Raw genomic sequence first — 14,081 nt, 5'->3', positions numbered from 1 at the left:
CACAGCCCAACATAGGTTGCACTAAATTGCACACTGAGCCTAATTGACACCCATCCAGCCTCAGGAGTAGGGAGTTGCTAAGAGAGTTTAAAGCCAGATTTTCTCCCTGAAGCACTGAGAAGAGCTTGATTGCAGGCGCAGCTGACGACAGAGTCCCAAATAGCTCTAAGTAGTATTTGTGACAAGAATCCGTAACAGACAATCAGGCCCTGTCTGTCATTTCCCCTGCTTAATGGCATTTAGGTGGAGCACCCAGACAAGTTTTTCCCCATCACAAGGTTGTCAACCAACTGCCATGGGCAAGCACTACCCTTAATTATGCCATTTCCATCAGATTCTTGCTCAAAAGGTTTGTTCTTCAAACAGAACAGCATTGCAAGAAGTATGCTTATGCACAGAAAACAGAAACATTAGAAAGGCAACACATTTAAAGCAGGTAAGAGGAAATTATTTTTATTCAATGTTTAATTAACCATTCCAATTTACCTCTATACTCACTACATGTGCTATCTGGCTCTATCTTGATTTGACGATTTAAGGTATCACAAAAAGTTATATCAGCCAGTTTAAAAAGTGGCCATCTCTATATGGCAGGGAACAACCTTTATCAGACTAGGTCAGGAAGACATACTTCTATACAGCTGCACCCATGACAAAGAATTACACAGTTGGCCAGCTTCCTGATTGGGTTTTCCTTGGCAGTCGCTGTGACCAGTCACTGTCACACCTCTCTTGATGGAACATAGAACTAATATGACCACAGAATGTCTCATTCAGGTCTAGAAATATACATTGCACCTTCTTCATGTGATCTCCCTGTTGAGCTCTTGTTGAGCTGTCCTCATCTTGGCAGTAGGGCACTGACACACAACTCATCAAAAGAGAAATGTAACCATTGCAAACACATATTCTTGGAACTTTCATTTGAAGTGTTGATACTGTAAGGCTGGCTGGCTGACTCTCTGCAGCCCTTTGCCTTGGCCCTCAGTGAAGTAGCCTCCCAGCACACCTTCACCACCACTCATCCGGCTTTCCGCACATGTTTTGCTATTGCTGTCCTTAACATCTTTTGAATGTTCCACCAGATGAAGAAATGAATTCCCTTTGTCCCTGTAAAATGGAGTTTCTTTCATTTCCTGAATAAGGAGGCAAGCCAAACTTAGTGAGAACAGAAGATGCAAGCCCAGAGGGTAATGGCAGATTTTCATGGGATGGATTACCAAGTGTCTTTGTGCAATCCATTTATGCCCATTGGCATGTTTGGTAGCATTTTTAAGAGCCTGTGCCTTTTTACAATAGTTCAGCTGGAAGAGAAAGCCAACTTTTTCAATGAAACCAACAAAAAGTGGAAACTGTCTAATTTGCATATATGATTATGCAAATAAGGCCACCACTTCTTATCCCATAGCAGCAGACCTGCAGTAGATGGCTGCAGAAGTGCCTTTAGGTCTATGCCAAAGTGAAAAAGATTAGATTGTAGAGAAGGACGCAGGTGTGTAGGCAGGTCCACGCTGTACATTCAGAATTCATCAACACATATGCAGGAAAAGCAAGACTATATTTTATGAGAAAGCTCCAGTGTGGGAAGCAGGGAGAAGATTAGAATAGGAGACAGGGAAAAAAAGAATAATAGCTATTCTAAAACAGCATTTGCTTGAACAAATTTCAGAAACAGAATCAGCAGCAATAATCACCACCCGTGATCAAAGCCTTCGTTGCAGATAGTAGGCCTACGGGACAATCTGCTACAAACCCATAAGATGCAAAGTAACCATGGGAAGTTCTAACTCTAATGTTATCCCCAAACTCTGGGGCTTCACAAGACAAAAATCTGTGTTGCCATTATGTGGATGTGTACGGTGTATCCTGATGCCAGGCAAATACCACTACACTGAATGTCCATTGCATTTCAATGGCATGCATAGTTTGCTTTATTGCACCATGCAATCCACTACCTCTTGCAGCACAGAATCATCTACCTCAATGTCATACTACTTGTCTCCCATCATGAGCCACAGACACTATCCACCCCAATGCCATGTATATATGGGAGCATGCCACTTGCACATGAGTTGCTTGTTCCAGTAACAAAGACTATCACTTGGCTGCATGGTGCAGAACCCATCTCAATGCCATTAAAGCACCACAAACCTGAATAGAATGTGTTTAATTCATTCTGTTACCACACAAGCTCTACATTTCTGGCTACCTGGAGAGACACTGTTTGTGGAGAGGCACCTAAAGAGTTAATGTGATCCCACTCCAACAAATAGAAGCAAATGGAACATTTATAATGCTGTGAAGAAACTGCTGTGTGGACAACAGCAGCAGTGAGAGTAGGTGCTGTCTGCATCAGAAGCAAATGGTAACAGTGTGGGTAAACTCTGAATTGTATCTAATTGGAGCTAATAAAACACGGTCTTGCTTAGAATAAAAACTCCATTAGAAAATGAGAGAAGAACTGTTGCTTCTGGAAAAACTATTAACACGACCAGCTCAATTCCTGAGGAGAAGTCAGGACCTATATCTCTTCTTGACTTTGGACAGAAGTGGCAGAATTTTTACAGATCTGCAAATCTTTCCCAGTCAAAGCACAGAAGCATAGGAAATTCACCTGGATTTGCATTTTCCGTCAAGCTTGAAACAGAGTTCAAGTTTGTTTCAGTCAATGTATCAAACCAACCGGGCCCAATTCATGAGTTTCCAACCCAGGACAAACACAGTGGCTTTGGCCAAGTTTTGTTTTATAGGTTTTATGTGCATGACACTGAAACTCAAAGTAAAAGATCCTATCTGACCAAGAATAGGAAATACGTATATCAAAACCTTGGGTTGACTGTGACTGCCTAACACCTTTTCCAAACACATATTTACTCAGCACTTAGATCAAAGCATGTTCCTTAACCTATGTTAGGTAACATTTTCAAAATACACCTCATTTCCTTAGTGCAGAAAGAATCCAGGCAAAGCAGGGGGGATTTGAACCAAAATATTTGCAAAAAACCTCAGCAAAGTGAAATTGCAACACTCTGCCCCAACTACTTTCCTACAAAATCTCACTTCAGGTGCAAAATGGCTGCATCAGCCTGAAATCTACTTAGATCCTTCACCTAAAAGATCCAGTCAACCTCTGCCTGACCCAACTTCAGCTTCCATGGCTCTTAAAACCAAGGGCAAATCAAGATGCTTACTTTGCATCTTACTCTAATCCTGCAGATTAGATGACAGCTTCTCCAGTGGCCACAGCACTTAGAAATCAGGTAAGTAATGTCTGAGAGTTTCTGTTTTATAAGGTTACCATATATCTCATTTTGGCTGGGACAGTGTCAGCCGACGGTCAGGGCAGTGAGTGGTGTGTGTGTGTGTGTGTGTGTGTGTTATACACCCGAGACTTCAACTGCTGAGACCGGGGTCCCTTGCAGCGGGCAACCTGGAGGAGGTTGACGGGCGCCCCAATTCTGCCAACCGACGGTCAGGGCAGTGAGTGGTGTGTGTGTGTGTGTGCGCTATACACCCGAGACTTCAACTGCTGAGACTGGGGGTCCCTTGCAGCAGGCAACCTGGAGGAGGTTGATGGGCGCCCCAATAAGTTTACAGGGAGAGCTTATAACACCTCAGATTTTAGCTGCTAGGATACAGAAATCCCTTCGCAGCGGGCAGCCTGGGGAGGCTGAGAGATGCCCCAATGGATCTGTCACCTGGGAGTGACACAATCCAAAATGCCCAAGCTCTTCCTATACTTGTCCCTTATGACCAGCTGAAGTTCTTTTAAATTGTGCTTGGTTCTGTTACAGCAACTGAAGGAGTCAGGTTAAAGCTTACTAAACAGTTACTATTTTATTGCTACAGGGTAAACTTAGTTGTTAAATGCTACTGCTGTGTTACAGATAACACAGCCACTACAAAGGACAGGACAGAAATTACACTAAGTCACTTACAGGTACCATGAAACCCTTTTGGTTCTCTGAGCTCTTACTAAATGCATGCAAAATAAACACCTAGCAGGTATAATTCTCACTCCTGCATTCCAGACTTGGTGTGGCCAGCGTCTTTCTCTCAATCCCTTGGGAAGAAGTAGAGCGAGGTTGGGCATCCCACAGACCTTGGGAGACAATCAATACCTGCCAGCAGGTGTAGATGATTGGAGCTCAAATGGGGTGGGCTACTAAACCCCTCTTTATACCCCTTGGGTCACATAGGCTTCTTCCTGGTCTCAAGTGGCCAATTAGGAAAAATGGCTTTGAACACCAAGTTTCCCACGAAGGGTGCAAAGCATAATTCACACCTGGAAAAATGCAGACAATGGGTACCTCTGGTATGTGATGGGTGAAGATTCCTCTCCTGGGACAGTGCAGGCGTGTCAATTACTGGTACTAGCCATCAGGGCAACGGGAGGCCCCGGGTCGTCAGCTAGCCCATTTACTGTCTGGTTTCTATTTATGGTAGAGTCAGGGACAGGCACCACACCTGCGTTCCCAGGGCATCAAAGGCTGACTGCCTTTCTCTTGCTACTCCGGAATAGGGCTTTATTCTGGAGGATCGCGCCAGTCTGGACGCTCTTTTCTGGCTTTTCCCCAAGCCGGAAAAAAAGCGGCAGCCATGTTTATTTAAATCCCGCAGGGGATATTTAAATCCCCCACAGATTTCCCTATTCCAAAGTTCGAAATTAGCATGCCTCTTCCGAAGAAGGGGCCAGTCTAGACGTAGCCTTGCAGATAGGAGACTCTCCTGATGAACAGAAAGGGAGAAAATCTTAGAGTGCTCTGAAGGAATAGCCCCCAAGCCGGTTAGTTGTACTGCAGTCAGCTGTATTGTTTGGGAAAGCTGCTATTCACATGAGAGGGCCTGGTGCTGATCTTCCATAGCCAGAAATGGCAGGCCGCCCCAGCAGGTTATCAAGTCCACATAAACCTCCTCATGCCTCTTTTATTGTGCCCCGCCTTTCTCCTTTGTAACCCCATGTGTCCTTTCCCCCATTTCTTCCACAGGACACCCATCCTATTACCAGAAAGGAAGCCCATGGCTGTAGAGTGCTTTGAGAACAGCTGCCTGGAACAAGAACATCGCTCACATTATTCTCTCAGCCCCCAGCTGGAGTGAGAGGTTAGACTCCATAGGTCTTTTCCCATCTCTTGTGTGATGTCGCATTAGCGCTACTCATCCAACTACTAGCCCTGCCAACAGGGTTTTTATTAGAAAACATGGAGGAAGCCTTTCCAAGCCTCAGAAGAATCATCTTGTAAAGATCTGGGCTTGCGATGCCAAATGATGGCTGCTTTGGCGGAGTCTGAACATTCATATTTTATTGGTCACAAACGCTTTCCAGATGCTGGCATGCTGGCTGCAGATTGCAGCTCTGGGGACTTGGCTCTCAGCCCTAGTCACTTTGTTAAACTCTTGACCTGCTGTGGGTTAAAAGAAGCAGGGAATGGGACTGAGTCACCACTAGGGCACTGCTGTGAAAGTGGGAGAGCGCAGGCACTAGACAGCAGAGACCACTGCAGCAGCTTGCCGTGCTCAGCTGGCATGGAAAAAATTTAAGGTGGTTCAGAGACATGCTCCCAGCTCAACTGAGAACAGGAGTGAGAATTGTAACCTAGGGTAGTGATTGGTTGGAGGGAAGCAGCTCTATGCCTGGATTATGCATTGTGCAGACCAGACCCTTTCCAGGAATTTTGGTTCCCCCCCCGTGTAGAAATGGTTTTCCCTGCACTCCTCCAATATCCAAGCAAGCCCCTCTGTCACCTATTCATAGCTGTGTGCAACATACAGACTGACAACTGAAGCCAAGAAGTCTGGCTTAGATTCACATTAAATGGCAAACCTGAAACAGAGGGCAGGGCTACATTAAGACTGTGGCTATGCTACGGAGCTTACAGTTGCACCATAATGCTACTTGTGCAGGTGCTCTAAGATCTGAAGCAGCATTAGCTACTACAGCAGGAGAAGTTCTACAGCAGGAGAAGTTCTCCAGCCAACAGAGGGTCATCCACACCAGCACGTATGTTGGTGTAAATTATATCACTCATAATTAAATCCACACCCATGAGAAAGTTATGCTGACTGTTATGCTCCCATTGACATAGCTACTGCTTCTCCCAGAGGTGTATTAAGTACATAAGTGGGAGAACTTCTCCCATTAGTGTATAATGTTTTCACTGTTACTGCAGCATTTTAAGTGTAGTCCTGCTCTGAGTCCCCCTTTCATTCCAAAGCCTCTTCTGAGATTTGAAAGTCTTCCAGGGGAAAAAAGCTAGTTGGATTTAAGGTTGTCACATGATATTCCAAGCCATTGAGAAAAGAGCATTGAACAAGTGGAAAGGAAATATAATTTGGTAGAGCAGGTTGATATTTTTTCACAAAAAAAAATTGCTTCTAAAACAAGTTTTTTTTTTCTCAAAAATTATTTTTTTCTATAGGAAAATGTAGAAAGAAACCTGATAAGATTCAACAAGGACAAGTGCAGAGCCCTGCACTTGGGATGGAAGAAACCTAAGCACTGTTACAGGCTGGAGACCGACTGGCTAAGCAGCAGTTTGGCAGAAAAGGACTTTGGGATAACAGTGGATGAGAAGCTGGATATGATTAACAGTGTGCCCTTGTAGCCAAGAAGGCTAATGGCATATTAGGGTGCATTAGGAGGAACATTGCCAGCAGATCTAGAGAAGTGATGATTCCCCTTTATTTGGCTTTGGTGAGGCCACATCTGGAGTATTACGTCCAGTTCTGGGTCCCCCACTATAGAAAGGATGTGGACGCATTGGAGATTGTCCAGTGGAGGGCAACCAAAATGATTTGGGGGCTGGAGCACATGACCTATGAAGAGAGGCTGAGGGATTTGGGCTTTTTTAGTCAACAGAAGCGAACAGTGAGGGGGGATTTGATAGCAGCCTTCAACTTCCTGAAAGGAGGTTCCAAAGAGGATGGAGAGAGACTGTTCACAGTAGTGACAGATGGCAGAATGAGGAGCAATGGTCTCAAGTTACAGTGGGGGAGGTCTAAGTTGGATATTAGGAAAAACTCTTTCACTAGGAGGGTGGTGAAGCACTGGACTGGGTTACGTAAGAAGGTGTAGTATCTCTATCCCTAGAGGCTTTCAAGTCTCAGCTTGACAAACCACTGGCTTGGATGATTTAGTCAGGGTTGATCCTGCTTTGAATGACCTTCTGAGGTCTCTTCCAGTCCTAGAATTCTATGCTTCTATGATCTATGATTCTATGTGCCCACCCTCACAAGCTATTCTTAAAAGGGTCCTTAAGATTTCCCCTCCTGTCAATCCTCAGGCTAATCCCCATGTGGTCCTGTGGGTTACTCCTTCATCCAGGACTGAGCTCTCTTTTCTTCTCTGCAATGCTTTACCTACATAAGCTTTGTCTACACTACCAAGTTATTTTGAAATAATAACCTCCCAAATAACTATTTCAAAATAAGTTTCTTCTTCTTCACAAGCAGGAGTTATTATTTTGAAATAACAAGCCCATTATTTCAAAATAACAGGTTTGGTAGTGTGGATGCTCACCTCGTTGTTTTGAAATAACTTCCTAGTGCAGACATGCCTATACTGAGCTGGAAAAGGCTAGGCTTGCTGGATAGACACTGTTACTCCTGGTATCCACTAAAGGGGATAATGAAATGCACTGCTATGGGGTTCTTGCCTTCCAAAGGAGCATGAATCTAATCTCTTAGGAATGCAGGAGGATGTTGAAGGTCCGCAGCAATGATTTAACCCCTTTCTACACTAGGAAAAAGACATATGAGTTGGTTAGCACAATAACAATTTTTTTCAAAGTGGGCTGTGGGCCTGCGTTGGGAAAGCTGCTAGAGACCCACACCAGTTTGTTTACCTAAAGGGTTTGAAACCCCCGGACGGAGCCTTACAGTTTCCATTTACTCCAATTTGCAGCTTCCTGTGGCTTCCCTTGGCTAGAAACAGCAAACTGGAGACAATGGGAGCCACAAAGATCTGTGGCTTTCAACCCTTTAGGTAAACGAATCAGTGCAGATCCGCTAGTACCTTTCTTAAAATGGGTCCGTGGAATACTGAGAAACACTGACCTGTAAGAACAGCCCTATTGGATCAGACTAATGGTCCATCTAGCCCGGTGGTTCCAAACCTTTTTTATACCGGAGACCAGCAAACCCATTTGCAAACTTTTTGGCAGACTGGAATAATTCAATTTGCATAGTTGCATATTCATTATGCAAATAATGAACATGCAAATATGCAAATAAAATGTTGCTGGTCCACCAAAAGCCTTGGGCCCCAGAAGCCACAGCCCTAGAACCTCCTATCCTTCCTCTACTCCCCAGCACCAGCCACTGACTCCAGAGTCCCCTGCACCCAACCCCCACAGGGCCAGCCTCTTGCCATCAGAGCTGCTCTGTGCCAGTCCCCCATCCCAAATGCCTCTGTTCCAGCCCCCTACTCCTTAAAGCCCCCTACCACCAGACCCCCCAGTGCCAGCCTCCTGTTTCCAGAGCCCCCCTGCTTCCAACCCCCACCAGAGTCTCCCTTAGTGCCTGCCCCCAGTTCCCAACATTAGCCCCATCCCCAGAGCCCCCCAGTGCCAGTGCTGCCCCCGTAATCCTCCACTACTAGACCTGTCCCCAGAGCTCCCCATGCCCACCCCATCCACATCACTTAGCCCTGTGCTGCCTCTCCGCCACCATCTGAGTGCCGCTGCCTGGGTCGCAGCTGCTGTGAGGCTGCCGTGCTGAGCTCTGCGCTGCCTGCCCGCTGCGCAGCAAAGCACTCTTCCGTGTCGGGGAAGAGACCCCACCCTGCCTGGTGTTGGTTGGCTGAGAGGTGGGGCAGGACATGCCTCTCCCAACAGCTGGGGCTGCAGGGGAGGTGCTGGGTGGTATATCCCAGCCCCAGCCACCAGAGTTGCCATGGTCTGTGGACCAGCAGTTGAGAACTACTGACCCAGCCTATCATCCGACTCTCCAACAGAGGTCAGTGCCAGATGCTCCAGAGGCAATGAACAGAACCAGGCAATTATTGAGTGATCCATCCTCTATCATCCACTCCCAGCTCCTGGCAGTCAGAGGCGTTGGCCATTCAGCTAATAGACATTGATTAGAATTAAGGTGAACACAGTTAGCAGTTTTGGCCTTCACAACATCCCCAGGCAATGAGTTCCACCAGGTTCGCTCTCTGTTGCCTGTTCAGCCAGAGGAGAAACTTGTTTGTAGGCCTGCCAACAGGAGGGGGAAAGAGGTAACTGCTCTGGGGCCCAGTAATTCAATGGGTCCAAGTGAGCTCTGGAGCCTTTAAATCCCTGCTGGAGTCCCATGTGGCATGCTCAAGGCAGCACTGAGAGAGGTCCCTTTCCCTTTCCACCTGTGGCCCCACCCCTTCTGGGAGTGGTGCCACCCCTTCATCTTGCCCATGGGCTTGGCGAGTCTGTTGGCCCACTCGCTTGTTAGCATAGCTGGCAGATTTGTTGCTTTGCTGTAACTGTGCTGGAAACCTTTTGTCCCTTCTACATTAGCAGTTGGGGGCAGATTTTCAGAAGTTAGGTGCCCTAAGATTCTGTGGCAGATGCATGCCTGACTACCTAACTATCTTTGGGCAGATAGGCCTTCAATTTCTTGACTATAACGGGAGGGAAGATTAATGACCCAGCAGCACCACACCTCTATAAGGGTACGTCTACACTACAGCGTTAATTCAAGTTAACTTAATTTGAAATATTTAATTCGAATTAAGCTAATTTGAATTAACGCATCTACACACAAAACCTAAAAACTAATTTGAATTAGCGTTTTGCTATTTCGAAATAGTGCGTCCACACTGAGTGGACCCTGAACCGAGGTTAAGGCTGGCCGGAACCAGTGCTGGCAGGGCATCAGGTTAGGACTTAGTATGTGGGGCTGCTGCCTGAGGCTAACTGAGCTCCGTGCTTAAAGGGACCCTACCCCCACCCCGGACAGACAGTTCTCAGGGTTCCCCTCTTGCTTGTCTACCTCGATGAAGGACAGCAAAGCAGTCCTGGCTTGGGGTATGTCTACACTACAAAGTTAGTTCAAACTAACTTTGATAGGCGCTACACTAGCGCTCCGTTAGTTCGAATTTAATTCGAACTAACGGAGCGCTTAGTTCGAACTAGGTAATCCTTATTCCACGAGGATTAAGCCTAGTTCGAACTAGCTAGTTCGAATTAAGGGCTGTGTAGCCCCTTAATTCGAACTAGTGGGAGGCTAGCCCTCCCCAGGTTTCCCTGGTGGCCACTCTGGCCAACACCAGGGAAACTCTACTGCCCCGCTCCCAGCCCCGGACCCCTTAAAGGGGCACGGGGTGGCTACAGTGCCCATGCCAGGTGCAAGCCTGCCAGCACCCAGCCAGCAGACCCTGCACCTGGCACGGATTGAGCCACCCACCCGATACCCCCCAGCCCTCCCCCGCTTCCCGGGACCAGGCTGGCGGCTCCCGGGAGCTTGCCCGGGACCACAAGAGGCGGGCACCTGCCTGGGCTAGTGCAGACATTGTGGACCTCGTCCACGATCTCCGCACTAGGCACAGGAAAGTGGCCGGCTTAGGCAGGAGATCTGCCAGCCTGGCCAACCAGGAGCAGGTGTGCATGAAAATCAAGGTGGTCCACTAAGACCCCCGACCCTGAGCCCTGAGCTTACAATGGCCGTCCTGGGTCAGACCAAAGGTCATTCTAGCCCAGTAGCCTGTCTGCCGACAGCGGCCAACCCTAGGGACCCTGGAGGGGATGGACCGAAGACAGTGACCAAGCCATTTGTCTCATGCCATCCCTCTCCAGCCTTCCACAAACCTTGGGCAGGGACACCACTTCTACCTCCTGGCTAATAGCACTCCATGGACCCAGCCTCCATGACTTGATCTCACTTCCCTTTAAACTCTGTTCCAGTTCTAGCCTTCACAGCCTCCTGCAGCAAGGAGTTCCACAGGTTGACTCTTTGCTTTGTGAAGAACAACTTTCTGTTACTAGTTTGAAGCCTGCTACCCATTCATTTCCTTTGGTGTCCTCTAGTCCTTCTTTATGGGAACTAATGAAGAACTTTTCTACATGCACCGTCTCCACCCAACTCCTGCTTTTAGAGACCTCTATCCTGTCCCCCCTCCGTCTCCTCTTTTCTAAGCTGAAAAGTCCCAGTCTCTTTAGCCTCTCTTCATATGGGACCTGTTCCCAACCCCTGATCACTTTAGTTGCCCTCCCCTCTCCCAGCCTCTCTCTTCCCCTCTCCCACCTCCTTTTCCCAGTCTCCCCCAGTTTTGTTCAATAAAGACAGATTCCATTTTGGAAGACACGTTATCTTTATTTTGTACATCAAGAAGAGGGGCTAGGGAAGGGTAAGTGGAAGGAGGTGAGGGAGGAATGGGGCACGAGCCCCCGATGGGGAGGACTGGGCTGGCTCTGTGGGCTTCTGGGGGTGGAAGCTCTCCTGCAGCCCCCCAATTGCCCCCTCTCTCCAGATGGCAGCCTGCGGCAAGTGCAGCTGGGCTGATGGCCGAGTGCAGTGATGTGCCCAGTGTGGGCACTCAGGGCACTCCAAGCCAGGCCTGCTTTGCAAGCGGGGCACCCCTGAGAACTGTCTGTCCGGGGTGGGGGTCGGGTCCCTTTAAGCACAGCCCTCGGCTAGCCTGAGAAAGCATCTCCATGCTCTAAGTCCTCCTCTGACGCCCTGCCAGCACTGCTTCCGGCCATCCTTAACCCCGCTTCAGGGTCCACTTAATGTGGACGCGCTAGTTCGAATTAGCAAAACACTAATTCGAACTAGTTTTTAGTTCTAGCTGCATTAGTTCGAATTAGCGCTGTAGTGTAGACATACCCTTGGAGTGCCCTGAGTCCCCTCACTCGGGACACCACAGCACTCGGCCACATAGAGCCAGAGCTGCCCCTGGGCATGCCAGTGCGTCTTGTGGGGTCGTTGCCATCAGCCTGGCTGCACTTGCTGCAGGCTGCCATCCGGGGGGTCCATCGAGGGCTGTCAGGATTCAGGAGGCTCTGCGGGAGAGCATCCACCCTGAGGAGCACTCAAATCCTCCCTGGTCGTCCCCACTGGGGGCTTGTGCCCATTCCTCCCTCACATCCTTCCACTTACCCCTCCCTAGCCCCCCTTCCTGATGTCAAATAAAAGACACGTCTGTTCAAAAATAGAAACTGAGTTTATTGAACAAAACTGGGGGGAAGGATGAACCTCTGGGGAGACTGGGAAAAGGAGGTGGGAGAGGGGAAGAGAGAGGGTGGGAGAGGGGAGGAGGAAACCTGGGAGGAGGGAGCTAAAAGGGGGAAGCAAGGGAAAGAAGGGAGAGGGGAAGCTCAGGGCCCAGGGTTGGGGTGTCTTGCCGTACCAACTTGATTTTCATGCAAACCTGCTCCTGAGTTCCCATGTGGCCTTTGGTGGCCAGGCTGGCAGCTATCCTGCCATAGACAGCTGCATTCTTCCATCTAGTGCGGAGATCATGGACGTTGGGGGCATCCCCCCCAAACCTGAATAAGATCCATGATCTCCACCCTGGACCAGGATGGCGCCCGCCTTCTCCAGCCCCTGGAAGGCTCCTGGGAGCTGGCAGACTGCTCCTGGGGAGCGGTGGAGGGCTGACTGCCAGTGGCTTGATGGCTCATGTTTTGGGGCCACTGGGTCAGGGGCCACAGTGGCCACTGCTGGCTCTGTGCTGGCAGGCTTGGAGCTGGCACAGGTACTGTGGCCAAGTACTACCCCTTTAATGGCTCCAGGCTGGGGGGGAGGAGAGTAAGTTTTCCTGGCTGTGCCCAGAGTGGCCACCAGGGCTCCCTGGGAAGGGCTGGAAGCCCCCTATTTCGAATTAAGTGTCTACACAGCACTTAATTCAAAATAGCTATTTCAATTTTGGCGTTACTCCTTGTAGAATGAGGTTTACCAAATTCGAATTAAGTGCTCTGCTATTTTGAATTAATTTCAAAATAGCGGTTTGCATGTATAGACGCTATTAAAGCTAATTCAAAATAACGGCTGTTATTTCAGGCATCACAGGAGAAGGCTTCTGCACACAGGTGACTCTTGGAAGCACTCAGGAGATGCACTGCTCCCCAGAACTCCTGACAACATTTTAAAAGAGGTGCCCCCACAGATCCCCCTCCCTGTCCCTTGGGTGGCCCTCCATGCACCTCTTCACTCCACAGGCACCAATTGCCTATGCTTTGGCATGTAGATTGCATGTTATTAGCAAGGCATGGGCTACGGCACATGCACTCCCCTCGACTGAAGACTGCCTGTCACTCTTTGCTTGCTGGGAACAATGGACCATCACTGCAGGGTTATTTGCACTTCTCAAAGCCTGTGCAGTTCTGTCAGTGTCAATATTTTATCCCATGCAGCTGGATCTAGCTATGTTAATTAAATCATCACATTATCGCTAAGGGCTTTCTTGAGCAAATGTTACCACAGGACATGGATCAGACTCCAGAGACAGACCAGGTGTGCTGCTTGGACTCTGGAGAGCCCTGCCAAACTCATTTCATATGCGACACTGATGCCAATTCCAATTTAGCCCCCTGAGATTAATAAGCAATTCACAGTAAACCTAACACTGTCAGGGTCAGCCAACTAGAAACCCTGCATGACTCTCCACCCAAAAACAAAAAACCAAAATTGGGGAAAAAGGACAGAGAAAGTTTTCCAGAACAATCTATCCAACATAATACAAACAGGTTTCTGTAAAGGCATTCTGTCTCCTACTGAATCTTCCACTGATTTACCAGGTGAAAAGCACAGGTAAGACGTGAGTGTGGGAATATAACTGCTTTTCAAGCCTTAGCAGCAAGGGAAATGTCTCAGATACAATAAGATGTAGATGTCACCAGCGATCGGCTCGTGCCACAGAATTCAGCTGTGGGATTCAAAACCTTGCAAAACCCAATGTTTGTTTGGATCCAAGGTTATAGTTTAGTCCTATCTCTGTCAGGGGGGCTGACAGGATTGCCAGGTACCTGGGCAATGTCTGTGTGTGTGAGAATCCTGGCTCTGCATTCCCAAAAGGGGCAGGGACTCATGTGGAAGAAGGCAGAGGTGGAGCAACCAGCCCTAAGTGCCGCAGAGAATGCACAGCCTACCCTACCCCGCTCCCT

The 14,081-nt window shown here is 48.3% G+C and overlaps 1 long non-coding RNA gene across 3 annotated transcripts; it reads left to right on the top strand.

Annotated features, from left to right (window-relative positions):
- Positions 1 to 337: 337 nt before the first annotated feature.
- On the top strand, positions 338 to 12,093 carry LOC102453108 (uncharacterized). Of its 3 annotated transcripts, none has more exons than XR_003091537.2 (4): positions 350 to 436; positions 3,217 to 3,260; positions 4,989 to 5,103; positions 6,420 to 12,093. It is a non-coding gene; the product is annotated as an uncharacterized LOC102453108 (long non-coding RNA). The 3 variants fall into 3 exon arrangements; XR_003091536.2 differs by having other exon boundaries at positions 359 to 436; positions 3,066 to 3,260; XR_332855.4 differs by lacking the exon at positions 3,217 to 3,260 and having other exon boundaries at positions 338 to 436; positions 6,420 to 12,092.
- The last annotated feature ends 1,988 nt before the right edge of the window (positions 12,094 to 14,081 follow it).

Source organism: Pelodiscus sinensis, chromosome 15 (assembly GCF_049634645.1).
Source record: "Pelodiscus sinensis isolate JC-2024 chromosome 15, ASM4963464v1, whole genome shotgun sequence".
NCBI lineage: Eukaryota > Metazoa > Chordata > Testudines > Trionychidae > Pelodiscus > Pelodiscus sinensis.
This window is presented reverse-complemented; position numbering and strand designations above follow the sequence as displayed.